Source organism: Vulpes lagopus, chromosome 10, assembly GCF_018345385.1.
Source record: "Vulpes lagopus strain Blue_001 chromosome 10, ASM1834538v1, whole genome shotgun sequence".
NCBI lineage: Eukaryota > Metazoa > Chordata > Mammalia > Carnivora > Canidae > Vulpes > Vulpes lagopus.
In genome coordinates, this window is record NC_054833.1 from 45,998,484 (window position 1) to 46,011,669 (window position 13,186).

The 13,186-nt window shown below is 51.8% G+C and overlaps 1 protein-coding gene across 1 annotated transcript in view; it reads left to right on the plus strand.

Moving 5' to 3' along the window:
• Nucleotides 1-2,381: 2,381 nt before the first annotated feature.
• DRD2 (dopamine receptor D2) overlaps nt 2,382-13,186 on the plus strand; it is a 61,787-nt gene continuing 50,982 nt past the window's right edge. Inside the window, exon 1 of the mRNA XM_041771912.1 lies at nt 2,382-2,487. The gene's annotated coding sequence lies outside the window, so the exon portion shown is untranslated. The remainder of the gene's footprint in view (nt 2,488-13,186) is intronic.

Here is a 13,186-nt window from a genome sequence, read left to right on the forward strand (position 1 = left end):
TCTTCTACCCCCAACACCCATTGGCGGGGGCCATTTGCTCACCACTTTGAATAGAAAGGTACAGATAAAGATTTAGGTAGCACATCAGGAAAAATTTCCTGACTGAGGCCCAGGGACATATAGATGAGAACGCCAAAAGGGCTCTTGTGTCCCCCCCTTTCCAGGAAAGCCAGAAGGCAAAGGGCCACCCTGCCCCTGCCTGGCCTACTTGGACTGGATACAGTTCAGCCGGGAGGCAGGGGAGGCGCCGAATGACCTCCAGAGGGCCCTGGCAGCCTGGGAAGTGGGAGCCTACAGGAAGCCGCCTGCCGCTTGGCCGCAGATGCTCCCTGTCATCAATCACTCTGTGCATCTGTTTGCTGTGCTGCTTGTTTAAAGAGCGAGGCGTTTGCTAATTGAAAACTAAAGATCCATCCGTCTCACTCACAGCCAGCATGAAATCCACTCAGCCGTGCAAGATTGGGGTAAAAGCAGCAGCACGGAGCGATGGTGCCCTTGCGTTGGTGCCCCCCATGGAGGCCATGCTGCTCCCCTTCTGCCTCCTGAGTGAGCCAGGCTATCCCCCTCCACTCCAGAGCCAGGGGGGTGCCCAGATTACAGTTTGTCTAACATTTCCTCCTCTACTGTCCTCCATGCTGCCAGAGAGAACGGTCTTCTTAGCCCCAATTGAAGGATGGAGAAAGTGAGACTCGGAGACAGTAAACTACTTGGTAGCCAAGATCACACAACTGGTATGTGACAGAGTGGGGACACCAGTCCAGGTCCTCTGACTGGTCGGGAGAGGGGGTGGCTGTCCACTGGGTAGCTGTCCCTGGCTGGCTGGACAGAGGTGCTGGGTTAGAAGGCACCACTTCTTTCCTTAAGTGGATTAAACCTGGGAAAGAATGGCCTAGGGGTAAATGAGGGGAAACACCGATGATATCTGCAATGTTTCATTGCTTTAAAAGCCTATTTCGGGAAAAAATAAATAAATAAAAGCCAATTTCGGAAATGCTGGGATTCCTGATTGCTGGAATATCTCTCTATCAAACCTGCGTGGATGGGGGCCAGGCCAGATCCACAAGATAGTGCCAAAGGCAGGGGGCAGGGGGAGAGGCACCATGTGCTCACTTACAGCTGCTCCCCTTCCCCAGCTGCCTCCAGAGATGGCTGTATTTGAGAAAGGTGCTGGTCTGCCCCCGGACGGACTGGGGACTGGCCCAGCACCGGGTCTCTGTGGAATCTGGCAGGGCGAGAGGGGTGCTCAGGCCCTTCTGTGATCGTGAGGGTCACTGGAAGAAATACAAACCTAATCTTGGGGCGCAGAGTGGCTCGCCTCCGCAGAGATGGACCGATGGTGGGCTGTGCGCACCCAGTTCTTTGTCCATGCGACTCCCTCTGCCTGGATGGGGCGCTGCCTTCTGCCCGGGGGACGGGATTGCTTCTTCAACGGCAGTGCCCTGCCGGCGAGGTCTCCCTCGACTGGGCCCCACGGTTGAGCCGCGGGTGCTGTGGTGCTGTGCTACGCCACAGGTGTTTCCTGGAGGTCTCCACCGCCTCGCCTCGGTGGGACAGGGGAGCTGGGACCTAGCGTACTCCTCTCTGGGACCCTGGAATCCCACACAGAGCTTGGCAGAGGGAGCACAGTCAAGAACTGATTGCTGAAGACTGCAGCTCCCTCCCGTCGGGCTGGAGCCCCCGAGGCCCCCTTCGGAATTTCCGCTTCAGGTCAACTCCAAGCAGGTTTTCCCCTGAAAGAGTCAAGCACGCGCCCAAGGTTCCAAGACCACAGGTCCGTAAAGGGACCGAGGCCCTGACCACTCCTCCTTCCGCGGCTCCCTGGATGGGCGGGCCCCGACCCCGACCCCGACCCTCGGACTTCGCGGAGGGAGCGAGAGGCGGACGCTGCGGGGGCTTGGCCAGATGCACCGGCCGCCCGGATGCACCGGCTCACGCTGGGGGAACGCGGCGAGCGCAGGCGGCCGACGACCGCTCCGTGCCCGCCCGGCGCCCACCGCCTCCCAGCCGGGGCTGGCGGCCTCCCCCGCGGGCCTGGGCGCACGGAGCCCGCACCCCCGCGCACAGGGCGGCGGGGCGGAGCCTGTCCCGGGGGCGGGGCCCGGGGTGCCCCGTGGCCCGGGCGGCCCCGCCCCCCTCCCGCGCCCCGGAGCTCCCGCGCCGCGAGGCCGTCCGGCCTCAGTGCCCGAACCGGCCGCCTCCCGCGCGCACCGCGCCGCCTCCGCCTCCGCGCCCGGTCCCCGGTCCCCGGTCCCCGCGCCCGCCCCGCCCGCCCCGCCCCGCAGGGCCACTGCTCCCCGCGGGCCGGAGCCGGCCAAGCGGCTGCCCGCCGGGGCTCTGAACCGCGCGGCGGGGCCGGGAGCCGGGGGCCCGCCGAGGGGAGCGGGGCCCGGACGGCTGCCAGGGGGCGGGCGCGCGTGGATGCGGCGGGAGCCGGAGGCCGCGAGCAGCCGGCGCCGTCTCTGCCCCCGGGCGCCCTATGGCTTGAAGGTAAGCGCGCGGGATGGGGCGGGCGGCGCGCGCCTGGGACCACAAGTTTGGCCGCCCCTGCCCGCCTGCCCGGGCCGATGCGCTCGGCTCTCCCGGACTCTCCGTCGGGCCATCCCCTGGGCCTCCGCCTCGCCGTCCCCCGCGCGGCCCGGACGGGAATCGGGGCAGGGGGCCTCCCCGCCGAGCGCCCCGCCCAGCCCTGCGCCGCCCGGGCTCTGCAGGGTCGCCGGCTCCCCGCCACCGCGCACCGGGCACCCGCGTCCGGGGCGCCGGGGCGCGCGGCCAGAGTTTCCGACCGCCGCGGAGGGAGGAGGGCGGTCGCCGGCAAGTCCGCATTGGTGAGACCGGACACTTTCCAGTTGCGAGGACCGAAGCCCGGGGAGGGGGAGGCCCTCCTGCCCCCACTCCCGCGCCCCGGCGTGCCGCTGTCCTCGGTGCTGAACCCGCGTCCCTCGCCGCCGCTCGCTTGGAGATCCGATCCGGGAGGGGCGGAGGCTGGGCTCTCGACCCATCTGCACCTGGGAGTGGGGGTGATGGTTGGGGCAGTCGTGGAGGGCGACCCTTCGACTCTGGAATGGACCAAGAGCCTCGAGAGGGTCGTGTGCGGAGACAAGAGGCAGCGCTAAGAGCCAGACAGCGCGTCCCCATCCCTGTCTGCGCAGGAGGCCCGCGAGTGGTTCCTCTCGAAGAGCGGAGGTAAGAGGGTGCGTGTGCGTCTACACAACAGGCTTCGCCATGGACACGAGTCACAGCACTGCAGCTCCGCAGGGACAGGCCCTTGCTTTCAGCCACAGGGAAGCTATCTGAGCAAGTAACGTTGCCCCACCTGACACCCCACTACTTTTTGTGCTGGGGGCTCCTGAGGCTGGTGAGGTGCAAGACGCTTTGAGAATCCCTCTCCAGTTCCCTCTGAAAATCCTATCGTTTCTGGATTTTGACCGGGATGTGAATCTTTCAGGCTAATCCTCACTCCTTCCCAGGAACTAGGTGATCAGTGATTTCCCCCCCACCCCCCGGGGATGCAAATGTTCTGCTGATCCCCGATTCATCTTGCAGCATTAGGACCACTTGAAAAATAATTCATTTTTCTCATGTCTCCTTCTATTGCTGCTATTTGATGAGGGCGGGCAGAGAGAGAGGCCTTGGTGAATGTGACCAGGTGCAAGAGAACTAGTGGGCTGGTTTGCTGGGTCCCAGCCCCCTGCCTTTGACTTCTTTACTTAGTGTTCAAGATTTCTGGCATATCTGATGGGGAGGGGGACAGGGATTGATGCTATCTCTGAAATCAGACATTTGAGAGGGTTAGAGGTACAGCCAAGTGAGGGCCAGGGTAACCTCAGCCTTGGTCTGGTGAAGAACATTCTGAGTTCCTTCTGCCTTTTCTGCACAGCCTGGGGATGAAAGGTGCTAAGAAAATGGGAGATTCTGATTTGTCGGAGAGGTCCGGAGCAGCATTTCTCTAATGGTTGTTTTCTGTTTTAATGAACTCCCTGCCTCTGAATCACCTGGGAAGCTGGTTAAAAATGGATTTTTTTTGTTGTTGTTCTTCTCTGAAGGACTGCTGAATGAGAATCTCAAGCTGAGACCCAGGAATGTATGCTTTAACAATATTTCTAGGTGATCCATAAGTACATGGGTTAAGAAATCATCTCTCATAAAAGTTCATACTTCTTTGACTAGAGGGAACGTGATTAAGGTCTTTATAATTGACTCTTTTGCCACCTGCAGTTTATTACATTAAGTTCTTTAGGTGTTGGACTGTTGGTGGAGGGACCACCTCCAGATTCAATCCCTTTGCCAAAATAAAGTATGTAGCCTGGTCTCCTGTCCTCCAGGATCCTCTGGATGTTTTCTTATTTCTAAAACAGATTTTTTTTGGCCTCTAATAACCACCAATATGGCTTTCGGTTGACCTGTGTAAATAGTAACTGCCCTCCTCTGGGGGCCAACCCATTGTGTTCCTCTTACCCTCCCTTTCTGGGGGAATTATCGTCTTTCGTTATGTAGGTGCTGTGGTCTGCTAACTCAACTGCTCCTGAAATGCCAAGGAGTGATTAGTTCAGCTTAGTAGCACGTCATGTTCCCCACGGCTGGTAGCCACTCGTGCTCTGCTGACAGTGACATATTGGCTATATTGATTTAGTTCTTGTGCTCTATAAGCTAGCAAGCTTGTAAGGGTGATTATAAGGCCAGTAACGATGCTTGTGGGCTAGTTTTCTATCTTTACCTGAAAGGTTGGGTTATTTCTGTCTAGGACGTGCACTGGTGTAGGAGAATTTGAACTCGAGAGAAACCCTCTGTTCCTCCTCCTACCAGGGGAAACAAAGGGAACTGAGGGTCTCAAAAAATATGGCCTCATATTCACCTGGGATTGATGTGCTGAAGCTAGCTTGGTCTGAGGCCACTGGTCCCTGAGTAAACATGTGTAAGGGGAAAGACGTGTGGACTTGGCCTGGAAAGAGCTGTCTTCATCTTCCCTGCAAGTGAAAGTCATATTTTGGTGTTGAGGAAGAAGCACGGCTGTGAAAATAGCACAGTTTATGTGTGTGTTGGGGGGGGGGGTTGTTTGTGTGTGTGGAGAGGATAATGAGACTTTCTTGAGCCAACTCTGTCTTTTCTAGTGACTCATATTTTCTGACCTGCCAAACCCCCATTTCTCCCTCCCTTGTGGCTTAATACCTATGAATCTCCAGCAGTGAAGGTGTTTCAGCCACTAGGAAAGGAGAGGAGACTCAAAGTTGAGATTTTATCATGTTGGAACCCCAAACCCTATCTCCCAGAGTCAGGTTATATATCAGGGGTGACAGTAACCTGAGATTTGAGGTCTTGGAAAGAACTTAGCATGGCTGCTTAGTCTGTGTCATTTCCCCTGGGACATCGTTACCAGGACTTTCAATCCTCAGATTATTTGGGCTCTTCAGAGGTCATTCTGGATGCTCCTCGCCCCTAAACAAGGCAGGTTTTCTCTTAGTCCAGAAATATGGCTCTCTCTCTCTCTCTCTCTCTCTCTCTCTCTCGTTACCAAAGTGCTCCCAAAAAGGAGTGGTGTAAGCTTTCTAGTCCCAAGCTCCTGGGACTGGGCTTGGCAACCAAAGCTTCTCCATCCTGCTAGGAGCTCTGCTTAGCAGGAGAGCATCCTGCATCTAGGAAATGCTTGGAAGCCACAGGCAGCAGGAAGGGCACTGCTTGTTTCAGCTTTCTCTGTATATGGCCTCTCTCTTAGCTAAACCCAGCACCATATTTCCCCTCCCTCACCCCCACTCAGGCCTCTTGTGGCCCTGGGAGGGTGCCAAGATTTGGCTTTGGGATTATGTATAAGCTCTCCAGCTCTCCAGGATACTAAATGCAGCCACCAAGGGTGAACAAGTTGCTTATTTACCAGTTCTGGGTGGTAAGCTGATATTATCTCCAGCCTTTAAATTACTCTAATTGTGTTAGAATCCAACATTAATACACCTCTGCCTCTCCACTGTCCCTATCACCATTGTAATCGAAGGTTGCTTTCTTATTTTTTTAAACAATAGAATCGTATTATTTAAATGCATAGGTGTGGAAAATAGCTTGATTATAGTGTCAGTACGTGTGGGTGGAGGAGTAAAACTACAAGACTCAGCCACTTGGTTTGTTCTTGTTTGGGTCCAGAGAAAGGAGAGAGACTTGCCCTTGTGGACTGTACATTTCCCCTCTTCTTGTCCTTTTCACCTCAATCTGATAAATGGGTTAAATCAACACCCTGGGCAGCTGGGATGTCCCCTGGGAGGGCCAGCCTCCTCTTTCCCTGGGAGACATGGGAATGTTTCTCTGCAGAGGAGCAGAGGCTCCTGCTGGCTTCAGCGTACAGGGAGGAGCCAGAGATGACGCCCTGGGGCCTGGGGACTCCCTCTTCCCCTGGGCAGAAGATGTTGCTGCGGTGTCCCAAACTCAGGGACCTGGAGGATGCACAGGGGTGGGGGAGGATCCAAGAGAGTGTGGGGCAGTGAATGAGGATGGGAGCCGAGGAGAAGTTGGCTCTTTGGGGGTCCCTGGAAAAGGCTGATGTTAAATACGTATGTAGAAGACATCAGTTTGAGGCAGTTCGGGCAAATTTGCTGTAATCTGATGGCACCTGCAGGGATTTTCACGTTTCCCAAGAGGAGACAGGGGAATTCTTTGCTGTCTACAGTGATGGGTAGGGGAGGGAGACAGGACCCCTGGCTCTCCCTGGAGCACTCTGAGTGATGTCAGCCTGCTTCCAGACAGAGGATAGAAGGGAAGTCAAGCAGACTCAGCCCCCAGGGGCCCATCAATAGGCCTATAGCCAGGGCAGTCAGGCCTTTCAGGGCGCTGCAGCTCGGCACAGAGCAGCAGCCACAGCCCCGAGGACACTCTCCTGCAGATGTCTGCGAGCCAAAGTGAGTCCTAGGGCCTGTCCATCCATCGCTGGGCTCCTTCAGAACGTGCCTGCCCTGCTCATTTCCACCCCCGCCTTGTTGTCATTGTTTGGATTCTAAGTGGCTCAGCAGGGAAAAGGCATTAGAAATGAAATTATTTTTGTTACACGCTGTATAATTGCCTTCTCTCCTTCCTGTTACCCCAGGCAGCAACATCACTAGCAATTCCCCGGGAACCCTTGGTCTGGGAAAGTTCCTTAGAAAGACTGCTTTTGACAAGTGGTCCTGCTCACCAGTCTCTCCATTGCTGGCCTCATCATCCCAACAGCTAACATGTATCGTGCATTTGCTGTGTGCAGGCTACTGTGCTGAATGCTTGCCACGCGTTTTTTATTTCGACTCTCGATCTTGTCACCACCCAGTGGAATGGGCAATGTCGTTATCCCTCTTTCCCCAGAGGAAGAGGTGTGGGTGTGGAGAGGTAAGTGGCTTGCACAAAGTCACAAGGCCAAGATGCAGGGCGGAGACTCAAAGCCAGACTGTCCGATGCTAAAGCAATGGCCCTCTCTGACCTCTGTAATTGGCATACAGAATAAAAGGGAGGAGAATAGGGCTACCAAGGCACTTTCTTTGATAAACTGAAGTGACAGCAGCCTTAACACGTGAGAGATCAGGAAGGGAGGAGAGAGCAGAAGGAGAAGAATGGGTGAAATAACCTCTTGGGAGTCTTAAAGTTGAGGACCGTCTGAGAAGTTGTTCTGTGCCTGGGTCTCACTCCTTCAGTGAAATGCACTGGGAATGAACCTTAGCAAGCAATGGGAACAGAGGAGAGGGGGCGGGAGCAGAAGGAGGCAGAGTCACCTGGGTCTTCTTGCTCGAGGGAGGGCAGGAGAAGCTGTGGACTCACGGAAAGGCTCCCTTCCCCTGGGAAGCTAGTCTGAAACTGTGATGCGTCACCTCATATCTCTTGGAGGTGAAGGGAACTGTTGCAAAGGCTGCAGCTCAGACTTCTGCCTACCTTTTGGCCTTTGGTGTTGCTTTCTCACTGCCACAGGATCTAAACTTGTCACATCTCCAGGACTAAGCGTCTTGATTTTAGGGTGAGCGGGGAGGAGGGGGATGGCCTGGGATCCTGCACGGATCTGGGACTAACTCATGAATGCTGTCCTAGGGGATGGGCTGCTCCCTGCTTTTCTGCTGGACAGAGGTGATAGAGGCCTGGATGTCCCTGTGCAGGGCACTTACCCTGTGCATCAGTTTCTTCGGGTATAAAACATTTCTAATGCTGCCGACTATCTTGGAATTCCTAAGGTTCATCAGCACTGAGGGCTCTACTAAAATGACCAGATAACGGGGCTCATCTTCCAGTAAGCTAGAAGACTTCCAGCCTGTGTCAGTGAACCTCACCATGAATTTTACAAATGCCACATTACCAGCATTTGGTCCCTTCTTTAAGCCCTTAGAACACAACATAGTTAAGCCTGTGGCTCTGGAGTGAGCCTCCCAGGATTTGGCTCCCAACAGCAATACTTTCTAGCTGTGTTACCTTAGGCCAGCTGGCTGACCTCTGTTGCCCGGGGTTCTTATCTGTAAGTGGGGATGTTAATACCGAGATTGTTGGGTTGCAGCAGTTACTTGTGGCAGTAGATGTAAAGACATTTTAAAGAGTCACTGACAAAAGTAAGCACTCCATAAATGTTAACTGTAATAATAATTATTGTTATTATTCGGGAACTTGAGGGGGAGCATTTTGCGCTGCTTTCCTTTTGCATTCACTCAGCACCTGATTTTGCATCTCTGAAATCAAGCACGTTTTTGAAGCTTTCACAAAATTCAAGCTTACATTTCTTTCTTATGCTCTCCACTTATCTGCACAATAATCTTCGGCACTCCCCTGCCAGAAGCTCTTACTCATCTCAAGCAAGAGGAGCTGGAGTTGCTGGTCCATACGTTATGCTGTGCTCACCACAGCGTAGCCGCCCTCTGTCACCATACAATGCTATTACCATACCATTGACCATTTTCCCCATGCTGTGCCCTTTGTCCCCATGACTTATCCACTCCATTATGGAAACCTGTATCTCCCACTCCCCTTCACCCATTCTGCCCATCCCTCCATCCCCCTCCCCTCTGGTACCCATCAGTTTGTTCCATTGGACCCTTATTGATTGCCATTGTAACATGGTATGGTGCGCTCTGGCACAGGCCACTTCCTATTAAACATCAAAAATTAGGAGAAAATTGCCATCCATAAGGACAAGGAGACTTTTCTTTCTTCTACCCTGGTTGAGAAGCCCAAAGAACCTCACATTAAGATCCTCAAAGCTGCTGCAAATAACATGCCGTCCATCTTTTGGGGTCATTCATGACAGAAGCAAGAGCTACCCATTTTTTGGATGAAGGATGGTCTTGCCTGAGAAAGGGATGTAACACTATAGCTTCTTGTCCTAGGACTCTCCAATCCTGAAAGCTACTCCCTTTTTGGCTCTTTTCCTTTTCTACGAATCCTTCACTGGAGAGGACTCTTTCCTAATTGATGTATCTATTTCTGGCTGATTAAGAAGGTTTACTGTTGGGACACCTGGGTGGCTCAGTGGTTGAGCATCTGCCTTTGGCTCAGGTCATGATCCCTGAGTCCCGGGATTGAGTCCCACATCATGCTCCCTACAGGAAGCCTGCTTCTCCCTCTGCCTATGTCTCCGCCTCTCTCTCTCTCTCTGTGTCTCTCATGAAAACATAAATAAAATCTTAAAAAAAAAAAAAAGGTTTACTGTTTAGGGAAGGTAGGAGATTGCCAAGGGCATGGCAGTTGTTCCATTCCCTGGTCATCTTCCTCTGGTCAGGTAATAGTCATTTGTTCCTTGGACTCTGATCTGCTCTTTTGTTCATTTATGGCAGGATCAACAAGCAGAAACTAGCATCTGAGATCCCAAGCAGAGGATATCAGCATCACCAAGAAACAAAGATAATTCCATACACAGTTTTCCTTGGAGAGTATATATATATATACGTATAACTGAAGGCCTAGATTGCTCTGGATGACCAATGGCACAAAGTCTGCCTTTTGGCCAGTATTCTCTGGTGAGCTGGGGATAGGGTAAGAGGTGATGACTGCTTTCCATAGACTTGTGCTGCCCTCCATACCTTCTGGATTTTGCCTTAGTTACCTCTGTGTAACCTCCAAGATGGCCCTCAATACTCCCTGGTATTTATGTTCTTATGTACTATCCTCCTACTTAATTAAAGAAGGAAGACCTGTGTCCCACTAGGATAATACCTAAATGACAGATTGTGACTTCTGAAGATGATGATCATAAAAGGTACATGACTTCTACCTTATTCTTTCTCGAGTCTCTCATCTGGGGAAAGCCACCTGCCATGTCAGGAGGACACTCAAGCAGTCCTATGGAAAGGTCTGTATGGCAAGCAGCTGAGACCTCTTACCACGAGCCATGTGAACGAGCCATCTTGGAAGTAGATCTTTCCTCCCCAGACAAGCCTTCAAATAACTGTGGCCACTTCCAAGGTCTTAATAATTTCAACCTTCTGAGAGACCTGAGCCGGAACCACTCAACTGAGCTGCCTGAATTTCTGACCCACAGAAACCCATTCAGATAATAAGTTTTTGTTGTTCAAAGTTACTGAGTTTGGGGAGGATTTATTACATAATAGAAAATGAATACACACTCTGAAATTATTCTCTGTGAAGTTATTCACCCTTTTCTTCTGCAGTGATGTGGGAGTCCCTTCACTCTCCACGTAGAAGATACATTCCTCTTACTGGACTCAAGCTCCTCTGGTGAGCCTCAAGGGCATCCCTGATTTTGTTTTGAGATTTTGAAAGTGCTCATGTTTCACACATGGCCGTCAGGAGCCTCTCAGCCCTCGTCCTAACCCGACTGGGCAGCTGATTTCTAGTCTGTCTTCCTGTACTCACTCTTCCCTGAATGTCTTCTGGTGGTGGCTGCCTATCCACATGCATTTCACTTTTTATTCTTTCATTGAACTAAAATTACTGAGAACCCACTATGTATCAGGAACTCATGTTGGTTACAAATATGTTAGCAAAAAAAACAAAGATCCCTGCACTCCCAGAACTTACATTCTAGTTTAAGGTGAAAGACGGTACACAACAAATATAAAAAGTCAACGACTGAGTGTGTGAGAAGGCAATAAGTAGCTGAGAAAAGAAAAAATTGATCAAGGCTCTGTGATATGGCATGCTGGGGTGTGGGGTGAGAGGGACATTTGCATTGTTAAGTAGGGTTGTCAGGAGGAATGTCACTGAGAATGTGACAACTGAGAAAAGCCTTAAAGGACGGAGGGGAGTGGATTTTGCAGCTACCAGAGGGAAGAGCATTCAAGGGAGGGGGATCATATAGTCTGTGTGCATTTTAAAGCACTTTTAATAATTGTCTTGTTCCCTCTGGAGCATTAGTAATACTCTGCCTTTGGAACTCCCTTTTAATTTTCAAAGCCCATGAGGCAATAGTAATCTCTTGCATTTGTAAATCACTTTCTCATGCCCTATCCCTACTGATCCTTACAACAAGCCCCTGAGGCAACTGTTAACAACCTCCATTTTGCAGATGTGGCCACTGAGGCTCAGAGAGGCTAAGCAAAATGTATTCAGGCTTGCAGAGCTAGGAATTACTGGAGTTACTGCCTCCGGAAAACTCTGACGCTCTGTGCTTATATTGCTGTCTGAATGCTCAATGCTAATCTTTCAATTGTGTGATTCTTGTCATCCCCATGAGGCTGAGAGCCTCCTTCATGCTTCCCCAGTACCTATTTTAACCCAAAAGGATGCTGAGCACTTGCTAGCCACTTACTTAAATTGTGGCATGAGTGAGTGTGAGTGGGTGAACGAGTGATGGCTTACTTCCCCATGGCCACAGTTTCTTGAAGCCCAGCAAGAGTGTCTGGCAGTGTCAGCGGGTTAGCAAGATGCTTCATGCCTGTCTCTTGCATCCTCAAGCAGCAATCTCTGATTACCTTCAGCCACAAGTACATTATCCTTTGCCTAGAAATTGTTCACAGCTGTTGCAGGGCATGGAAGTCAGGGGTTATTGAATATTGGAGCCTGCTTCAATCAGAGACACACATAGAGAGGAAGGTACTGCTTCAAGGTGAGCTGTCAAGGAAACACAGATATGTTGGCCCAGCTCTGCCTGGGGGCCTGAAGACAAGCAGGATAGAATAGTTGTTGGGATCTATCTTTGGACAGAGCTCTGGGTGGTTTGCTTTGAAGCTGGGATTTAGGGTTCGGGGAACAGGGCTGATCCTTAGTTTAAAAGGTACAGATAAGCATAATTTACCTGACACTCTTGAAAAGCGTAACAGTTTGAGCCCATCTTTCCCAAAATCAATTCTTAAAAAATGAGGTACCCACCCCCTGCCCATCTAGCTATTAATGATAACAAAGTGATTCAGAGGATGAACTTGGAAGCCAGACTCCTATAGGCTCAGACCCGTGTTCTGCTGGTAACCAGCTCTGTGACCTCAATCAAGTTACTATAACCCTTTCAGATTCAGGTTTTTCTTCCGTGAAATAGGGGTGACCGTGACACTTACTCCATAGGGTTTGTGGGAAGTAAATAAATCGTGCATGTGAAGTGCTTAGCTGACACATGGTACCTGACACATGGTAACTCTTGATAAAAGTTCACTTTGTTATTCTCATTATAATTAGTAGGAGGCATTGAAATGTCCACAGGATCCTTCCCAGGCTATGCTCCAAATTTCATCTCTCTTCTGGAAGGAAGAAAGGCATCATTGCAAGAGGAGGAAACCAGACAAGGTGGGACCTGACTCCTGGGTGTTGTTTTTTTGGAAGAACCCAATGTCAAACAGCAAGAGAGAATGGCAGAGTCCCAGGGCCCCTTCTGCCACACGCTGTTGTCACCAACTTGGGGTTGGAACGTGCAGTAGCCAAGGAGCCCAAAGAAACTAAGGACTGAAGAATGGAGCTTTAGCTGAGGACAGTGCAGTGAAGCCAGAGGCATAGCAGGGGCCAGACTGTGAACTCTAAAGCCTGGTGAAGACTCTGTCCTGAGGGCAAGAAGAAACCAAAAACCAGGTTGGATTTTAAGCAGGAGAATAACCCAATTAGCTTCATTTGCATTAAAAAAAAATCACAGAGGGTGCCCTGTGAGAGAGCTGGTGCTACAGAAGCCAGACCGAAAGAAGGGTAGCCAGCAGGGCTTTTGGTTATCCAGTACGGGTGTGCTGGGGGTCTGGACCAAAGTGGAGCTGGCTAGACAGAAAGACAGGAGAGATTCGCAAAGTTATTTAAAATTCAAAAGAACTTGCTGATTGATGAGCTGTGG